The 20,821-nt window shown below is 37.7% G+C and overlaps 1 pseudogene; it reads right to left on the minus strand.

Annotated features, from left to right (window-relative positions):
• Window positions 1–6,913: 6,913 nt before the first annotated feature.
• On the minus strand, window positions 6,914–17,675 carry LOC118616958 (annotated as a pseudogene).
• Between the last annotated feature and the right edge of the window lie 3,146 nt (window positions 17,676–20,821).

Raw genomic sequence — 20,821 nt, forward strand, 5'->3', positions numbered from 1 at the left:
TTTAAATTCCTTATAAGCTAATTTCAACAGCTGTGTTATATTTTAGTCTGGTTCTGATGATTGCTTTGTCCTTTTAGATTTTTATTTTTATTTTTATTTTTTTTTGCCATTTTGTATGTGAACCCCCTCCCCATCATATGTTGGGGCTCTATATGGAGATGGAGCTTTTGGAGGGTAATTAGGCTTAGATAAGGTTATGAGGGTAAGCCCTTCATAATAGGATTAGTGCTCATCTGAGAAAAGACACCCAGAAAACTGTATTTCTCTCTCTCTCTCTGCTATAAAAAGACATTAGAAGACAGTCATCTGAAAGTCAGGTAGAGGGCTCTCATCAGAACCCAACCATTGTGGCTCCCTGATCTTGGACTTCCCAGCCTTCAGAACTGTGAGGAAAAATTTATGCTATTTAAGACACCCAGTCTATGGCATTTTGTTATGGAAGCCTGAGCAGACTAAGAATTTCACAATTTTGGGGTCAAATCAGATGTGTTATATAAGATAATAGATACTGAGGTAAATATGTTTTATCCTTAAAGATAAGCATGCCTTTCCTTCTGTTAGACCCTTAGTGATGTTGAGTATTTGTGCTAATTTTGTCTGGAGTTGAGTTGGGTTTGACGCTTATTGTTCCTAGAGTTAACCTGAGTACACCACAGACTTCAACCTTGTCCAGTGATACCTTGTGTAGACTATTTGCTAGAGTGTTTTTCTTAATATCTGCTCTACACTTGCCTTCATGTCTCTCTGCTTTGTTTCTAGTCTTCCCTTTGAACTTCTCCCTAGGAAGAATCTGTCTTTTGAAGTGTTCTTAGCTCTATTCCATTCTTATTTTTACTTGACACATTAGTGGTTTGAAAGTAAGAGTGAGAAAATCATTTCTCTGATGTTCTAATAGTTTCTGTTTTAGTCAGACATTGTCAACCTTCTTGTGGGTCTTCATTAGTGTTCCTGCCCCTCCTCCAGATCTAGTGCTGAGCCACAACCTATTCCCAGGGGTAAATTTTTTTTTTCTTGTTTGCTTCCCCCATTGTCAACAGGCTCACACTAGTGCCCTAAGGGCACAGTTCTTGTTTTCATTATCCCTGCAGATTATGTTTTTTATTCCATAAGGGAGATAGAATAGATGGGTTTAGATAGAGTTTTAGCAGCAATTTCTAGTCCCCCACATCTGTCCATCTCTGTAAGGAAAATTTCCACCAATTTTTCCTTGTGAACTCCTGGTAAGGTTCTCTGCAAAAAGGTACAAAGCCCCAGGGGCTTCACTGTATAACTAGCCCACATTCAGCCTTTAGCAATTTATTACAATATTACAGCTGGATTATATGGCATCTGCCTCAGGTAATCAAATCCTCTGATTCTGTTTTTCCTTATAGAATCTTGTCTCTCCCTAAATTTTGGGTTACATTAGTTTGCAATTTGTCCAGCACTTTCTTATTGTAATGGTGGGAATAATTAATTCTCTTTATAGCTTTCTATATCTCTGAGGTAAAACCAGAATTAATCTCTATAATTTTTTATATGCAATTTTTGAGACTCAACAAAAATAAACAAACACAAGTTTGCTGAAAGTCAACATACAAAAGTCAACTGAATGTCTATATACCAAACACACAAACAATAAAAAAACTTTTAATGATGTAATTTACCATCAAATTATATTAATACCTAAAAAGAACCCCCATGAAGATATGTGACATTTCTACTCCTACCCAAAAAAAATTATTGAAAGTGAAGAATATATTAAAAAAAAATGGAGGTATATACTAAGTTTAAAAATTAGAATGCTCAGTAATATAAAAATGGCAACCCCCCCTCCCCAATTTATCTATCAATGTAAGGCAATTCTAATTCAGATCCTACCAGGTTTTGGTGGAAATTAGAAAGCTGATTATAAAATGTGTGTGGAAATGCAAAAGGCTAAGAATAGTCAAGGCATTCTTGAAGAAGAAAATGACATGGAAGGACTTGCTCTAGTAGATATCAATACTTGTTATAAGCCTATACTAATTAAATGAGTGTGGTGTTGGCAAATGAATAGACCAATGGAAGAGAATAAAAAATCCAGATTCAGATATAAACATATGTATATACACTTGACTTTTGGAAAAGCTGACACTGCTGAGTAGGGAAAGGAATTAGTTTTCAATTATTGGGCATGGTCAACTGGATAGCCCCATTTTTTAAAAAGTGAAACTTAACTCCCTACTTCACACCTCAGTTTAATGTGGATTGTAGATCTAAATGTGAAAAGCAAAATACAATGCTCCTAGGAGATGATATAGGAGAATACTTTCATTACCCTAGGGAAAGCAAGTATTTCTTAAATAAAACACTAAAACTTCAAGGATATTAAAGGGAATGATGAATAAGTTAACTTAATTAACATAAATAATGAAAATATCTGTTTACCAAACATTATTATTAAGAGAGCAAAAAGGCAAGTCACAAATTGGGAGAAGATATTTTTAACCTATATAACCACAAAAAAGACCATATCTAGAATACATAAGAAACTCCTACAAATCAAGAAAAGGAGAGAAAACTAAATAAAAAAAATAAGCAAAAGATTCCATCAAAGCTAAAAAAAGGATATCCAAAAATCCAATTAACATATTAAAAAGTGCTCAACTTCATTAGTCATCAGAGAAATGCAAATTAAACCACAATGCAATACCATTACACACCTATCAGTAGGGCTATAATTGAAAAGACTGTCAATTTCAAATATTGCCAAGGATGGAGAACAATTAAAACTTTCATGCACTGGTGGTATATAGGTAAATTTGGAAGTCTTTGGTATTTTCTACTAAGGTTGAACATATGCTTATTGTACTGATAATCTATTGGTGTATAACAGCAATATTGTTCTAATGGCTTAAAACAGTAAACGTATATTCTCTCACTCTGTGGAATTTAGCAGTAGCTTATCTGTATGGTTTTCAGCCCAGGTTCTCTTATGAGTTTACAGTCAAGATGTTAGCTCCTCTGAAGACTTGACTACAGTTAGACAATGTCCTCTCAAGATGGCTCACTCACATGACTATTGGCAGGATAACTTAGTTCTTTACATGTGGATCTCTCCATAGGACTGAGTGTCCTCATGATATTGCAGCTAGCTTCCCTAGAGTGGACAAAGAAGAAGCTATAATTTTTATGACCTAGACTTGGAGGTAGCACACTATCACTTCAGCTATTTCATTCATTACGAGTGAGTCACTAAGTCCAGCTTACACTTTGAGGGTTATGGATTTAGGCTCCCCTTTTGAAGGGAGGAGGATCAAAGAATTTATGGACATATATTAAAATGACCATACATATCCTATTGACCAAACAATTTGGTCCTGAGTTATAGAAACAAAAATGGGTTGGTGCATGGCCCCTCAAGCATTTACAAGAATGTTTATAGCATTATTATTTATAATAGCCAAATAGTAGAAACAAATCAAACATCTATCAACAATAAAATAAATTAATAAATTGTGGTATATTCTAAGAATGGAATACTATTCAAAAATAAAAATAAGCCACAGATGAATCTCACTAATACAATATTGAGAGAGACAAACTCCAAAAATGTGTACTACATTGTTTCCTTTATGTAAATGTTAGAAGAGGCAAAATTAGTATACAATATAAGAAGTCAGGATGGTGATTACCATTGGAGAGGAGAAAGGAAGGAATGATTAAGAGGAGGTATGAGGGGGAGCTTCTGAAATGGTGATACTGTATATAACTTGCTCTGAGTGGTAGTTGCAAAGGTGTGTTTACATCATGATAGTTCATTGAGCCATACACCTCTGATTTGTACAGATTTCAGAATTATCTTATACTTCAAATTTGGAAAGTTTAGAAAACATACTAAGGAAAGGAAAAATACTCTGCAAGCAAAACCAAAACAGGTCTGCCTACGTGTTAAATTTGGCTTGCAAGTAGACAGTCTGTAGTATCTGTTATGGACCACATTTGGTTAAGTATCATCTTTGGCAGGCCTCCAAGCATATGTGTTATAGTAGATTTTGGTAGAATCATAAATCTATTCCTGTAGAATTTAGAATTGTCTAATGTTGGTTCTGGAAAAGACCTTCTGGATCATTTAATCCAGTGATTTTTCAAACAGAAGCAACCCTTTAGATACACTACAGAATGCCAGAGCTTCTTAGAACACAGTATGAAAACTACTGATCTAGACTAACTTCCTTGTGTTACAAATAAAGAAACTGAAACTTAGAGACCTGTGTTACTTGTCCTACACAGCTACTTGGTAGTGATGTTCTGAGATTCATTCCCATCTGATGATGCCATGAGTATGTTATGCTGTCCTGATGAAGAAGCCAGAAAAAGGCAGTTATACATCTCAGGACCCTGGGCTTTATAGTAGAAACACTCCTATTCTATCACTAGAGGAAGTGGCAAAGCAAAGTTACAAGAGAAGCTCTGATAGGAAATGTGTTGGAGAATATTCCATTTAGGGACAAACCTGGGGAATGTCCTATATGGTAACAAACACTTTAACTATCTTTCGACTCTGGCTACTCATTAGAACCCCCTGGGAACTTTTAAAAAAATACTGCTTCCTGGGTCTCCCCATAGACTAATTTAATCAGGCTCTCTGGACTGGGCTGGAAAGAACTGGATATTCTGATCTATATTGAGCTTTACTAAGATGTACATAGACCGAGTTCATTATCTCAGAGGAGTCTGAACAACAAATGGGGTCTTGTCACAAGAGGAAGAAATACCAGAGAGAAATATAAATGCCTGTGGTGGCAGCAAAAGTTCAGACTCTCTACCTTGGTTTCTATGAGCTCTTCTCTAAGAGAGAACCAGATTCTTAGGCCTTGCAGTGACAAGTGCAATGAAAGTACCTTGGTTTCATGCATGATTTAGCAGAACATGGAGTCTCATCTACTTTCCTGGCCAAAAGTGACTTATATAACATCACACTAGATGTCAGTGGAAATATCCTGACGCAAACACACTTGGTCTGATTCTACACCCACTGCTCATTCTTTTTGTCTTAAACATCTTTTTAATGGAAAAATATGCCAAAGATACAGAAAAGCACATAAAATAGTATAATTGGCATCCCTTATACCACTTAAATTTAACAGATTTTACATTTGTAGTGTAATTGTTTCAGATATTGGGTCAATGGGGGGAAAAGAGGGACATTTGTAATACTCTCAACAATAAAAATACATAAATAAATAAAATAAAAAATAAATGGTACAGATTCAGCTGAAGTCCCTCCAGACCCGCTCCTCTCCTTTTCCTCTCAGGAGTAATGACACGCTGAGATTGGTGAATCTCATTCCCCTGAATGTTTTATACTTTCTTCTACTTATATATGTATCTTCCATAATACTATATGATAATGAAATGCTTTTGTCATCACATTTGACAAATTTCTGTAAATAGTATCTTTTAATATTTTTATTCATTATGTTTTTAATATTCATCTATGGTATTAGATCTAATTAATTCATTTTAATGGTAGCATATTATCTTATTTCATTGATAAGCCCCATGTGATTTATTTATTCTCAATGGAAAACTGTTTTCTAGTTTTGCACAGATTGCTTCGTGATGAATAACCTTGCACATGTATCTGTTTGCACAGAGTGAGAATTTCTATAGAATGGAGACCTACAAGGGAAATCACAAGGTCCTAGGATATGTGCACTTTCAATTTTATGAGGTTTTATTAAATTGTTCTCCAAAGTAGTTGAGCCAGTTAACACTTCTCACATCTTTACCAACACTTGGTTCGCTCAGACATTTTAACCAATTTGCCAGATGTGAAATAGCATTTTTTTGTTTTAAATTTCTGATTACTAGTTAAGTTGGGCATCTTTTAATATGCTTGATAGTGAATCAGATTTTCTCTTTTGTGAACTGCCTGCTCATCTCCTTTACCATTGGGTTGTCTTCTACTTACTTTTTAGGAATTTTTATTAATGTATATTGGTTATCAATTTTTGCTTTTTTTTTTTTAGAATATGGTGCCATGGGCCATCCAACTTTTTTAAAAATTGAGGTGAAATTCACATAACATAAAATTAACTATTCACATACACAATTCAGTGGCATTTAGTGCATTCACAATGTTGTATAACCTCCATCTCTATGTGGTTCCAAACCATTTTCATTGCCCCAAAGGAAACTCGTTATCCATTAAACAGTTGCTTCCATTTTTCTCCCTCCCCTTCCCCTGCAGCCACCAATCTGTCTTTTATTTCATATGAATGGAATCATAAAATATGTGACCTATTGTGTCTGGCTTCTTTCACTTAGCATATTTTGGAGTTTTGTCCATATTGTAGTATATAGCTTGTAGAATAAGCAGTACTTTATTCCTTTTTGTAGGTAGCCAATCTTCCATTATACTGTGTATATATCACAGTTTGTTTATCCACTCTTCTGTTGATGGACACTTGGGCTGTTTCAACCTTTTGACTATTGTCAATAGTGCTGCTATGAACATGTATGTATGTACATGTACTTGCTTGAGTACCTGTTTCAGTTCTTTTGGGTATAAACTAGGTGTAGAATTGCTGGGTCATATGGTAAGTCTATGTTTAAGTTTTTGAGGAACTGTCAAACTGTTTTTCCACTGTGGTTGAACCAGGCAGTATACGAGGGGTCCAATTTTTTCATATTCTCACTAACATTTGTTATTTTATGGTTCTTTAATTATAGTCATCCTAGTGCATAATGAAATGGTATCTTATTGTGGTTTCAATTTGCATTTCCCTGATGACTAATGACGTTGAGCATCTTTTTCTGTGGTTGTTGGCCATTTGTATGTCCTCTATGGAGTAATGTCTGTTCAAGTCCTTTATCCATTTTTATTTTTTATTATTATTTTTTATCTTTCAAGCTTTTATTTAAGGGCAATGATCCAGGACGGCTTTTAGATCTTGTTGAAAGCAGCCACATCCATCGACTGCACATAGTCCTCAAAAGCAGTGATCCACTCTTCCAGCATGTCTGTTCCAACTTTATCATCTTCCACCACACACTGTATTTGAAGTTTTTAAATACCATACCCCATCGGAACCAGTTTAGAAGAGCCCCAGACCAAGCCATCTGCTTGAATGCTCCTGACACACTCCTCTAACTTTGCCATATCCATCTTGTCATTCCAAGGTTTCACATCTGATAAGATGGAAGACTTGGCAACAAGCGCAGGTTTTTTGGTTTTCGTTGACTCATACTGTGCAAGCCATTCTTCTCTTAGCCTCTTTGCTTCTTCGCTTTCCTCCTCCTCATCAGATCCAAAGAGGTCAATGTCATCATCGTCTTTACTATCTGTAGCACCACTTCCTGAGATGTTTTCCACATTAGTAGGGCCATATTTACCCAAGTTTTCTTCACTCCAGCAGGCTGGCCTTCTCCTTTTTGTAAGACTTTATTTATTTATTTATTTATTTTTAATTTTTTATTTATTTTTTTGTTACAGATATTTCACCTTTTTTACCCCATTGGCACCCCCTCTGAACCCCACCCCCGCCCCATCCCCGGCTTAATTGTCCAAGTCCATTGGTCATGCATACATGCATATAAGTTCTGTGGTTTATCTCTTCCCACCCACCCCCACCCCCTCTTCTGAGGGATGTCAGTCTGTGCCCTACTTCCATGTTCCTGGGTCTACCGTATTCCTCAGACTATTATGTTCATTATATTCTGTATATAAGTGAGATCATGTGGTATTTGTTTTTTTCTGCTTGGCTTATTTCACTTAGGATAATACTTTGCAGGTCCCTCCATGTCGTCTCAAAGGATAAGAGATCTTTCTTTCTTACAGCTGCATAGTACTCCATTGTGTATATGTACCACAGCGTTTTTTTTGTGTGTGTTTTTTTTTTCTTTTTGTTTTTTTTTATCCTCATCCGAGGACATTTTTCCATTTTTTGTACAGACAGAGTGGGAGGGAGAGAGAGAGAGAGAGAGAGAGAGAGAGGGAAACATCGATGTGAAAGGGACACATCGAGTGGCTGCCACCCGCACGACCAAACAGGGCCGGGGACAAACTGCAACCGAGGTACATGCCCTTAGCGGGAACTGAACCCGGGTCTCTCCAGACCGCAGGTGGACGCTCTAACCGCTGAGCCAAACCGGCCAGGGCACCACAGCGTTTTTATGCATTCATCTACTGATGGACACTTGGGCTGTTTCCAGATCTTAGCTATTGTAAATAGTGCTGCTATGAACATGGGGGTACATATATTCTTCCTGATTGGTGTTTCAGGCTTCTTAGGGTATATTCCTAGAAGAGGGATCACTGGGTCAAATGGAAGTTCAATTTTTAATTTTTTGAGGTAACACCATATTGTTTTCCATAGTGGTTGCACCAGTCTGCATTCCCACTAGCAGTGTATTAGAGTCCCCTTTTCTCCACATCCTCGCCAACACTTGTTGTTTGATGATTTGTTGATGGTGGCCATTCTGACAGGTGTGAGGTGATACCTCATTGTTGTTTTAATTTGCATTTCTCTGATGATTAGTGATATTGAGCATTTCTTCATATGTCTCTTGGCCTTTTGTATGTCCTGTTTGGAGAGGTGTCTATTCAGCTCCTCTGTCGATTTTTTAATTGGGTTCTTTGTCTTCCTTTTGTTGAGTTGTATGAGCACTCTATATATATTGGAAATTAACCCCTTATCTGATATATCATTGGCAATGATGTTCTCCCATACAGTGGGTTGCCTTTCCATTTTGATGGTTGTTTCTTTTGCTGTGCAGAAGCTTTTGAGTTTGATGTAGTTCCATGTGTTCATTTTTTCCTTTGTTTCTGTTGCCTTAGGTGATGTATCAGTGAAAATTCTGCTCCGTATGATGTCCGAAATTTTGTTGCCTACATTTTCTTCTAGAATTGTTATGGATTCACGGGTCACATTTAAGTCTTTTATCCATTTTGAGTTTATTTTTGTGTATGGTGTAAGTTGATGGTCTAGTTTCATTTTTTTGCATGTAGCTGTCCAATTTTCCCAACACCATTTATTAAAGAGACTGTCTTTACTCCACTGTATGCTCTTGCCTCCTTTGTCAAATATTAATTGAGCGTATTGCCTTGGGTCCATTTCTGGGTTTTCAGTTCTGTTCCACTGGTCTATATGCCTGTTCTTGTGCCAGTACCAGGCTGTTTTGATTACAGTCGCTTTGTAGTATAACTTGATATCTGGTATTGTGATCCCACCTACTTTGTCCTTCTTTTTCAAGATTGCTGTGGCTATTCAGGGTCTTTTTTGGTTCCATATGAACTTTTGAAGTATCTGTTCTAGTTCTATGAAATATGTCATTGGTATTTTGATGGGGATTGCATTGAATCTATAGATTGGTTTGGGAAGTATGGACATTTTAATGATGTTAATTCTTCCAATCCATGAACAGGGTATGTGCTTCCACTTTTTTTATATCTTCCTCTATTTCTTTTTTCAATGACCTGTAGTTTTCTGCAAATAGGTCCTTTACTTCTTTGGTTAAGTTTATTCCTAGGTATCTTCATTTTTTTGGCGCAATGGTAAATGAGATTGTTTTTACAGTTTCTCTTTCTGTGAGTTCATCATCGGTGTACAAGAATGCTGTCGATTTCTTGATGTTAATTTTGTATCCTGCTACTTTGCCAAATTCATTTATTAAGTCTAGTAAATTTTTTATGGAGTCTTTAGGGTTTTCTATGTATAATATCATGTCATCTGTGAATTATGACAGTTTCACTTCCTCCTTTCCAATTTGGATCCCTTTTATCTTTTCTTCATGTCTGATTGCTGTTGCTAAGACTTCCAGTACAATGTTAAATAAGAGTGGCGAAAGTGGACATCCCTGTCTTGTTCCTGTTCTTAATGGAAATGTTTTTAGTTTCTGTCCATTGAGTATGATGTTGGCTGTAGGTCTTTCATATATGGCCTTTATTATGTCGAGATATGATCCCTCTATTCCCACATTGCTGAGCGTTTTTATCAGAAATGGATGCTGGATTTTGTTGAATGCTTTTTCAGCATCTATTGATATGATCACGTGGTTTTTATTCTTCATTTTGTTTATGTGGTGTATCACATTTATTGATTTGTGAATATTGTACCAGCCTTGCATCCCTGGAATGAATCCCACTTGGTCATGGTGAATAATTTTTTTGATGTATTTCTGGATCCGATTTGCTAATATTTTGTTCAGGATTTTGGCGTCTATGTTCATCAGGGATATTGGCCTGTAGTTTTCTTTCTTTGTAGTGTCTTTTTCTGGTTTTGGAATTAGAATTATGCTGGCCTCATAGAACATGTTTGGAAGTCTTCCTTCTTCTTGAATTTTTTGAAATAGTTTGAGAAGAATGGGTGTTAGTTCTTTTTTGAATGTTCAGTAAAACTCCCCCGTGAAGCCATTTGGGCCTGGGCTTTTGTTTGCTGGAAGAGTCTTGATTACCTCTTCAATTTCCTTAGTTGTTATTGGTCTGTTCAAGTTTTCTATCTCTTCCAGGTCCAGTTTTGGGAGAATGTGTGTTTCTAGAAATTTGTCCATTTTGCTTAGATTGTCGAATTTGTTGCCATATAGTTGTTCATAGTAGTTGTTAATGATCTTTTGTATTTCTGTGGTGTTGGTTGTTACTTCTCCTCTTTCATTTCTGATTTTGTGTATTTGGTTTCTCTCTCTTTGTTGCTTGGTGAGTCTAGCTAAGGGTCCATCAATCTTGTTTATCTTTTCAAAAAACCAGCTCTTTGTTTCACTGATCCTTTGAATTGTTTTTTTTTTTTTTGGTCTCTATGTCATTTATTTCTGCTCTGATCTTTACTATTTCCTTCCTTCTACTTGCTCTGGGTTTTTTTTTTTATTTGCTTTCTAATTCTTTAAGTTGTGAGGTTAGACAGTCAATTAGAAATTTTTCTTGTTTTTTGAGGTAGGCCTGTAGTGCTATGAACTTCCCTCTCAGAACTGCTTTCGCTGCATCCCATAGATTTTGTGTTGTTGTGTGTTTATTTTCATTAATTTCTTCCTTGATCTCCTCGGTGACCCATTCATTGTTTAATAACATGCTATTTAGCCTCCATGTGTTGAAATGTCTTTGCATGTTCTTGTTGCAATTGATTTCTAGTTTCATGCCATTGTGATCTGAGAAGATGCTTGATATGATTTCAATCTTCTTGAACGTGTAGAGTTTTAGTTTGTATCCTATCATGTGGTCTATCTTTGAAAATGTCCCATGTGCACTTGAGAAGAATGTGTATTCTGTAGTTTTTAGGTGTAATTCTCTGTAGATATCTATTAAATCCATTTGGCCTAGTGCTTCATTTAGAGTCTCTGTTTCCTTGCTAATTTTTTGCCTAGAGGATCTATCCAGTGCTGTTAACGGGGTGTTGAAGTCCCGTGCTATGATTGTATTGTTGTCGATTTCTCCTTGGAAGTCTTCCAGAAGATTTTTAATATATTTTGGTGCTCCTATATTGGGTGCATATATGTTTATCAAGGTTATATCTTCCTATTGGATAGATCTTTTCAATATTATGTAGTGTCCTTCTTTGTCTCTAGTTATGGTCTTCATTTTGAAATCTATTTATCAGATATGAGAATTGCTACCCCAGCTTTTTTTCGCTTTCCATTTGCTTGGAAAATTTTTTTCCATCCCCTCACTTTCAACCGATGTGAGTCTTTTGTTGAGAGGTGGGTCTCTTGTAAACAACATATAGATGAGTCATGCTTTCTTATCCAATCAGCTACTCTGTGTCTTTTTATCAGCGCATTCGGTCCATTTACATTTAAGGTGATTATTGATATGTACTTATTTATCACCATTTTTGTTTAGTGTGGTTCTATTTTTCTTCACATTTCTCCTGCTAATTACAGCAGTCCTTTTAAGATTTCTTGCAGTGCTGGTTTGGTGCTAATGTATTCCCTTAGCCTTTTTTTGTCTGGGAAGCTCTTTATTTGACCTTCTATTTTGAATGATAGCCTTGCTGGGTAGAGTAGTCTTGGATTCAGATTCTTGTTTTTCATGACTTTAATTACTTCATGCCATTCTCTTCTGGCCTGTAGTGTTTCTTGTGAGAAGTCAGCTGAGAGCCTTATGGGGTTTCCTTGGTAGGTAACCTGTTGCTTATCTCTTGCTGCTTTTAGGATTCTCTCTTTGTCTTTAATTTGTGGCATTTTAATTACTATGTGTCTTGGTGTGGGCCTGTTTGGGTTTTTCTTACTTGGGACTCTCTGTGCTTCTTGAACTTGAATACCTTCTTCCTTCACCAAATTAGGGAAGTTTTCTGTCACTATTTTTTTTATAATATTCTCTATCCCTTGCTCATTTTCTTCTTCTTCGGGGACTCCTATGATGCGAATATTATTACGTTTCCCGTTGTCCCACAGTTCTCTTAAGCTGTCTTCCTGTTTTTCAATAGTTTTTTCCTTTTGTTTTTCTGATTGGTTCATTTTTTCTACCCTGTCTTCTAATTCACTGATCCGGTCCTCAGCTTCCTCTACTCTGCTTTTTAAACCTTCCAATGTGTTTTTCATTTCTGATATGTCATTTTTTATCTCTTCTTGATGGTTTTTAATTTCCAATTGGCTTATTTTCAGTGTCCTATGTCCTTACTCATGCTGTTCAGCTTCCTCAAGATCATGGCTCTGAATTCTAGCTCTGTTAATATGCCTAATTGCTCCACATTGATCTCATCTTCGGTGGAGGTCTCTTGCTCTTTCATTTGGCTTCTGTTTCTGTGTTTTGCCATTTTGGCCATCACTGTGGGCTTTGGAGCCTGTCAAGTTTTCCCTTGGGTGTTGGTGTTCTGCTGTTTGTGGCTCCCTCTCCTGTGTTTAAATGAGCAAGGGAGGACCCACGTTAAACACCACTGTCAAGTCTTACTTTCCTGGTTAAAGTTGCTAGCCCAGGAAAGGTACTGTTATCCTCTAGCTTTTTGCCTGGAGGCTAGCAGTCGAGGTTACTTGATGAGTTTTGGGTTGTCAGTTGATTGAATAACTCCCTCAGGTGCTTAGCACAAGGGGATTTCACGAGGGTGGGGCAGATGCTGGTTGTTAATGAGCTTCAATTAGCACTTCAATGGCCGACAGGGTGGGGTTGGATCTCCGAGGGAGGGGCTGCTGCCTCTCCCCAGAGCCCTGGGAAGGGGCCATATGGCCACCATCCTGCGTGGCTGCCACTCAGCAAAAGCTCTGAGTGCCCTCCAAATCCCGAGTGTCCCGACACAGTTCCAGTCCAGTCTGCCCTCCCTCTGCCGGAGCCCAAGGTGAGTGGCTGTGGCTGTTTTAGCCTCTGTCCCGGCTCTGCGCTGTGGAGCCACTTGGGAGTGTAACTCGAGAGCGCTGCTCACAGCTAAGGCCGCTGCTAAGCTGCGGACCATGGGCTCCCAGCCCCCATCTCGCACCTTCGCAAGCCTACCAGGATCGAGTCAGTGTCCCTCGTTATATGGTCCTCGCAAGCTGCTTTTCTGTTGCTTTTTCCCATCAATTTGTCTGTGTTATAATTGTAATTCCAGTTTGGTTCTGGGAGACGGTCTGTGTAGCTTCTGTTCACTCCGCCGCCATTTTGGAATCCCAATTTTTGCTTTTTAAATGCATAGCAAATATGTTTTTCTACTTTGTGGTTTGTTTTTTTTTCATTTTGTATATATTGTGTTTTGTTTATAGGACTCAAATTTAACATAGTCTTATATATGTCTTAATGAATTATTTTTGTTTTATTTAAGAATTTATTCTTGCCCTGGCTGGTTTGGCTCAGCGGTTGGAGCGTTGGCCTGCGGTCCAGAGAGACCCAGGTTCGGTTCCTGCTAAGGGCGTGTACCTTGGTTGCAGTTTTTTCCCGGCCCTGGTTGGTCATGTGGGTGGCAGCCACTTGATGTGTCCCTTTCACATCAATGTTTCTCTCTCTCTCTCTCTCTCTTCCTCTATCTCACTCCCACTCTATCTGAACAAAAAGTGGAAAAAGATGTCCTCAGGTGAGGATTAAAAAAGAATTCATTCTTTTCTTCAAGGTCATATGGATATTCTACCATATATTCTTCTAAAAGCTTGATTTTTTTTTTTTTTTTGCTTTTAACATTTAGATTTTAATCAGTTAGAAATTTTGTTTGTGGTATGAAGAAAAAATACAAGCATACCTCCTTTTGTTATGCTTCACTTTATTGTGTTTCATAGATGTTGTATTTTTCAAAGGTAAGACTCACCACCAGCAAAAAGATTATGGTTCACTATATTGCAAGACTTGCTTTAGTGCAGTGGTCTGAAACCAAACCTGCAATATCTCTGAAATATGCTTGTACATCTAAATCTTTTTACATAACAAGCACTAATTGTCCCAACATCACTTATTGAATAGTTTATAGCTGTCCCATTGACTTATAATGCCACCTCTGTTATATGTCAAGTTCCCATCTAAACATATGTCTACTTCTAGAATTTCTTTCGTCCTCTATTTATCTGTTTATCTATATGCAAATGCCACATTGTTTTAATTGCTCCAGCTTTCTTATTTGAAGAGGCAAAGTTTCCTCTCCCTCCTCATTCTTCTTCAAAACTAGCTTGGCTATTTACAACCCTATAATTTCCATTCAACTTTAGAAATGACTTAGGAAGTTCTGAGGAGATTTTTCAGATTTTTGTTAGAAATATATAGAATTTATTGTTTAATTTTGGAAAAATTATCATCCTTAGTAATACTGAATGTTCGTATCCATGAACATGGTACATCTTTCCATTTATTTAAGTCTTCAAAAATGTTTCAGTAACTTCTAAAAATTTTCTTCATAAAACTGTTCCACATGTATTGTTAGGTTTATTTCTAGTTACTTTATAGATTTATTGCTATTGTAAATGTATATTTTAAAGTAATATCTTCCAAATGAATGTTGCTGGTATATATAAATGCCATTGACATTAATATATTGACCTTGTTTCTAGCAACTTCTCTTGTTAGTCCTTATACATAATTTGAGATTTTCTTCAACAGTCTGCAGAATCATAATACTGTGAATAACATATTTATTCTTTATTTTTAGCCTTTTAATTTTTATTTTCTTATTGTGCTAGTTATAATATCCAGTATAATACTGAATAGGAGTGGTAATAATGAACATATTTACTCCAAACTCTTTTCACCAATTCCATTGCCTCTTGCTTTTAGCCCTACTCTATAACAAGTTTAATTATCTTGTTATATCCCACTAACCAAAAAGTGAGTCACCCAGGACTCTACTGACCCAGACTTCCCTATATAAATATGCAACTCCTACCAACCTCATTTAATCAGTTTCACTTAACAAATTATTCCAACCATCGATAGGCTTTTCCTTTGGATTGTTCACTATTCTTTCAGGTATAATGTATCTGAAGTGATTCAGAATCTTTCTATGTATCTATGTTCTTTAAAGGCATTACTATCCACCAAGGCTCAATGGTCAGAAACATACAGTTTTTTCTCCATTTCCATATCTAATTTATTATCAATCTTGTTAGTTCTAGATTCTAAGTATCAGCCAAAATATTTTCTCCTCTCCATTCCCAACACCAGTGGATTGACCTGAGCCCTCAGTATTTACCACTTTGACTATAGTAACAGTTTCCTAATTGTTTTCCCTGCCTTTCACCTATTTTTTTTTTAAATCCTCACAAGAGGACATTTTTGCATTTATCTTCAGATGGAGCAGGAGGGAGAGAGGGGGAAAGAGAGAGAGAAAAACATCAATGTGAGAGAGACACATCGAGTGGTTGCCACCCACAAGACCCCAACCGGGGCGGGGACAAACTGCAACCGACGTATGTGCCCTTAGTGGAAACTGAACCCAGGACTCTCTGATCCGCAGGCCAATGCTCTAATCACAGTGCCAAACTGGCCAGGGCTCACCTAAATTTCTACTTATCATTCTTCTCACTGCTGCCAAGTTTATCTTTCTAAAATACAAGTCTGATCATGTTTGCCAGTCTTAAAACCCTTCACTGGCTTCCCATTGTCTACTCTATAAAGTCTTATTTCTCCAGCTGGCCATGCAAGTCCTTTATTTACCCTGGCTAGCTCTCTATCATACTTTCCTACCGATCCCCACCCTGTACTACAGTCTAGCAAATCTGAAGTGCTTATAGTTCAGCTATGCTATTTCCTGGTGTAATATAATTTTTAAACACATGCTGTTCTCTCTACTTGGCTTGCTCTGGCAGAATCTTATTCATTTTAAACCCAGTTCAGAGATCACTTCCTTCAGGAACTATGTAAAAGAGCTCAATAAACATTTATTGAGCACTACCTATGCCAGGTACTAGATGCTAGACATTCAAAAATGAATAATATATATAGTTGTACCTCAGGAGGATTGGTCCCAGAACCCCCTCCCCCACCCCATTATATCCGTGGATGCTCATTTCCCTTAGTTTGCCCTCTGTATTTGCAGGATTTGGTTGGTTGAATCTGCGTATGTGGAACCTTGGATACTGAGGGCCAACTATATTCTACATATTGCAATATTAGTTAGTAATTTCATTTCTTGCCTCCCTTTAGCTTTAGCTGCCTGGGGCATGATTTTTACTTACATGTTTATTTTATTTTCTGACTTTTTTTCCCCTCAGTGCTTGATAAATATACATGTAGATAAACAAATGTCACATTATTCTCAAATACAGATGCACATGTGCAGATAGATGCAGTATTCAGAAACATTAATGGACACAGTTTCAACTAGCAGCTGTGATTATAATTGATGAGATCATAAACTCTGTACTTTGTAGTTAGACCCTGGACCAGTCAACACAAAGAAGCATAGAATGGCTAGGGTAGTGATTAAGGGTGTATGCTCTAAAGGCAGATGGCCTGAACTTGCATCTCAGCTCTGCTACTTTCAAACTGGATAACCCTAAGTAAGTAAATGAACCTTTGAGCCTCAAGTGTTTGAGCTGTAAAATGAGGACAGTGACAGTTCCTGCTTCATAGTGTTGCTGAAAGAATTATTGAAGTTAATACAAAAACTGTTTAGCCCTGGCTGGTTTGGCTCAGCGGTTAGAGCGTCGGCCCATGGTCCAGAGAGACCCGGGTTTGGTTTCCGCTAAGGGCACATGCCTTGGTTGCAATTTGTCCCTGGCCCCGATTGGGGTCATGTGGATGGCAACCACTCGATGTGTCTCTCTCACGTCAATGTTTTCCTCTCTCTTTCTCCCTCTCTCCCTCCCACTCTGTCTGAAGATGAATGCAAAGAATGTCCTTGGGTGAGGATTTAAAAAAAAAAGTGCTTAGAATAGTACCTAGCACAATGTGTGTTTAATAAATGGAAGTTATCATTATTACTTTGTATATGAGTATACTTTGGCCTCAGTCACTGTCAGCAGGTCAAGTGATTTTTACTTCTACATCTAGTAATGAAAGAGCTGTCTGTTGTTCTGAGCCAAATGTGTATCCTTATCTAACTTTCAATGAACCAATGGTGTATGTTGGCACAATGACTGGCTCAGTGTAGTGGAATTTCCTTTATGTATAGCTAAATGACATATGTGGAAAGAAATGGCATTGGCACACATTGATAAAGTCAGTTAGCTGTAAATACAGATCGAGACATAGCTATGTGAGAGGATATGGTGTAATAGCTTAGAGCACAAGGTCTGGAATCAGACTACCTCACTTAGACTCATAACTCCACCACTTGCTAGCTTTGTTACCTTGAACAAGTTACTTGCTTGTACATCAGCTTTAACATCTGTGAAATGTGAATGATAGCCCTGGCTGGTGTGATTCAGTTGGTTGGGCATCACCTCATGCACTGAAAGGTTGACGGTTCAATTCCCGATAGGGGCCCTGCAGGATGCAGCTTATCAATGTTTCACTTTCTCATCAATGTTTCTCTCTCTCGTTCCTTCTCCCTTTCTCTCTCTCTAAAAATCAATTAAAACTCTTTATTTTTTTAAAAATATGTTTTTATTGAGTTTTTTAGAGAAAGAGAAAGGGAGAGAGAGACAGAAACATCAATGTGAGAGAGAAACTTTGGCTGTCTCCAGCATGTGCCTCACCGGAGATCAAGCCCACAATCTGGGCATGTGCCCCGACTGGGAATCAAACTGGGACCTCTCAGTCCATGGGACGATGCTCAATCAACTGAGCCACACTGGCCAGGCCAATTTAAAAATCTTTAAAAAAAATGACAACAGTAATAAAACAATAGTCATCTGGTGTGAATGAATCAAAATTACATTTGAAAAATGTGATTGATAATAATAGTTCTTATTTTATATAGCTATTGTGGGAATTTAATGAGATACTGCATTGAAAGTACATAGAACATTGCTTGGTGCATAATATATAAGTAATGAAGAAAAAAGGTGCATGTAGTAGACAGAGAAATATATAAAGTTAACAGTCAAGTGTTCACTCCAAGAGAAGCAATGGAGGTAGACGTTCAACTGTATAAATGATTCCTAAGAGAAAATTCTAATTCTCTTGCACTTTGATAATCTTTGTTAAAGTCATTTTTTTGCTCCTATAGAAGTCTCCAACATATCACCCCAATTATATTTACTTTAGAACCCCAGGATTTTCCAAAATATGTTCCATGGAACATCTATCTTGAGATATGGGGGTGGGGGGGTTGTGGTTGAATAATGCTGGGAAATATTCCCTTGGAAATTCACGTGTACACTAGCACATTAAGGGTTTGACAAGTCCTGGAAAATGTTTTATTTAGTTTAATCCAGCATTTCTTGTATATATTTGATCACAGAGCCTTTTTCGCATATACTATTTATTAACATTCCATGCAACTACTGTACCATGAAATAAACATGGAGAAATGTTGGCTTCGATGAATATTAAAATGACCTTTAAACCAAAGCAAGGACTGAGGAGCATGGGAGGTAGGTGTGGGAAGGAAAGGGTTCATACTTTTTTAGACTGGGACTGAAAATTTGCCTAGAACAATTCACTAAGCCAGCAACCACACAAGTCCTTCAGCATCACAAACACTTAAACATATACAACATTCCTGAGAGCATGTGCAGGTTCCTGAGAGCATGTGTAGGGTCTCTGGAGCACCTCGTGCTCACATTGTATCCTGCTGCTGTTGTACTGGGATCCCCCTGTGGAAGATCTAAAAGCTTCTAAATGTACTGTACCATCCGCTCTTGGCCATGACTTCCTGAATTTACTTCCTATTTTCTGGAAGAGAAGAAGCTACAAGAAAAACATTTAAAGTGGAGAAGCCCATTTGGGCAACCAGAAACCAGACCCAGGAGTGGAGGGGGAGGGAGGAAGATGGATAGAAGAAAATGTGTTGAGACCTCTAATCAGATTCACAAGGGCAGGATAAGGATAACCCTGCTGGTGGAGGTGAGATGAGGGACACCAGTAACATCAATAAAAAGGACTCTTCAGAGCAGAGAAGGGCAGGGATACACTTAAGAGAAATAATATTGACTCCTAAAGTCAGCGCCCTGAATGGAAACTCTCTGAAGAGCAGAAACCACGTTAAATGCGTCTTTATAATGCTTTTCGTGAGGAAAAAGCTGGTGGCTAGCAGGAAGAATAATTGTGTTATGTTACAGACGGGGGAGCATGATGAAAAATCCCTGATAAGGAAGAGGTATTTAAAAAGGCTTGCTGTCCTCTGGCCAGTGTGGCTCAGTGGTTGAGCGTCAACCCATGCACCAGGAGGTCACAGCTTTGATTCTTGGTCAAGACACATGCCCAGATTGTGGGCCCAATCCCCAGTGGGGGGCATGCAGGAAGTGGCCAGTCAATGTTCTCTCTCATCAATGTTTCTCTCTCCCTCTCCCTTCATCTCTCTCTAAAAATCAGTAAAGAAAAAAAATAAATAAAAATTAAAAAAATGGCTTGCTGTCTATTTGTATTGACCACTGTATAGGTGATGTTCCAAATTAATGGTTTTGGTTGATTGATTAGTTCCTAAAGGCAAGTGTGCTGTCGTCCTCTGTTTTTCTTTGCCCCTTCCTGTGGGTTCCTGCCAAGGAAGAAGTAAAGATAAATTATATCCTGGGTGGCCTGCTGTAAAGAGACCTAGAACCTTTCACCTAGAAGGGCTGAGGTCTGTGAGGGGCTGCTGAGCTGCATGCAGGAAGGGAAATAATAAAAAGGAACATATCAACATTAACAATGCCAAACTATCAGTGGTGGGTGCTGGGTTTTATCTTATTTCCTTTAAAAATTTTATATTTTTCTATAAGAAACATCTGTTACTTTTATAATTGTTGAAAATTAAGTTTATTTATTTTTATTAATTTATTTTTATTACAGATGTTTCTCCTTTTTTCCCCATTGACACCCTCCTTCCCATCCCTCCCACCCCATCCCCGGCTTTGTTTTCTGTGCCCATCGGTTATGCATACATGCTTGTAAGTTCTGTGGTTTATCTCTTCCCTCCTCTCCACCCCCTCTTCTGAGGGTTGTCACTATTATCCTACTTCCACATCTCAGGGTCTACCCTATTCCTCAGACTGTTATCTTCATTATATTCCACATATAAGTGAGATCATGTGATATTTGTCTTTCTTTGCTTGGCTTGTTTCGCTTAGAATAATACTTTTCAGGTCCCTCGATGTCATCTCAAAGGATAAGAGATCTTTCTTTCATACAGCTGCATAGTACTCCATTGTGTATATGTACCACAGCTTCTTTATCATTCGTCTACTGATGCACACTTGGGCTGTTTCCAGGTCTTAGCTATTGTAAATAGTGCTGCTATGTACATGGGGGTACATATATTCTTTCTGATTGGTGTTTAAGCTTTTTAGGGTATATTCCTAGAAGTGGGATCACTGGGTCAAATGGTAATTCAATTTTTACTTTTTTGAGGTAACACCATAGTGTTTTCCATAGTGGCTGCACCAGTCTGCA

Source organism: Molossus molossus, unplaced genomic scaffold (assembly GCF_014108415.1).
Source record: "Molossus molossus isolate mMolMol1 unplaced genomic scaffold, mMolMol1.p scaffold_m16_p_5, whole genome shotgun sequence".
NCBI lineage: Eukaryota > Metazoa > Chordata > Mammalia > Chiroptera > Molossidae > Molossus > Molossus molossus.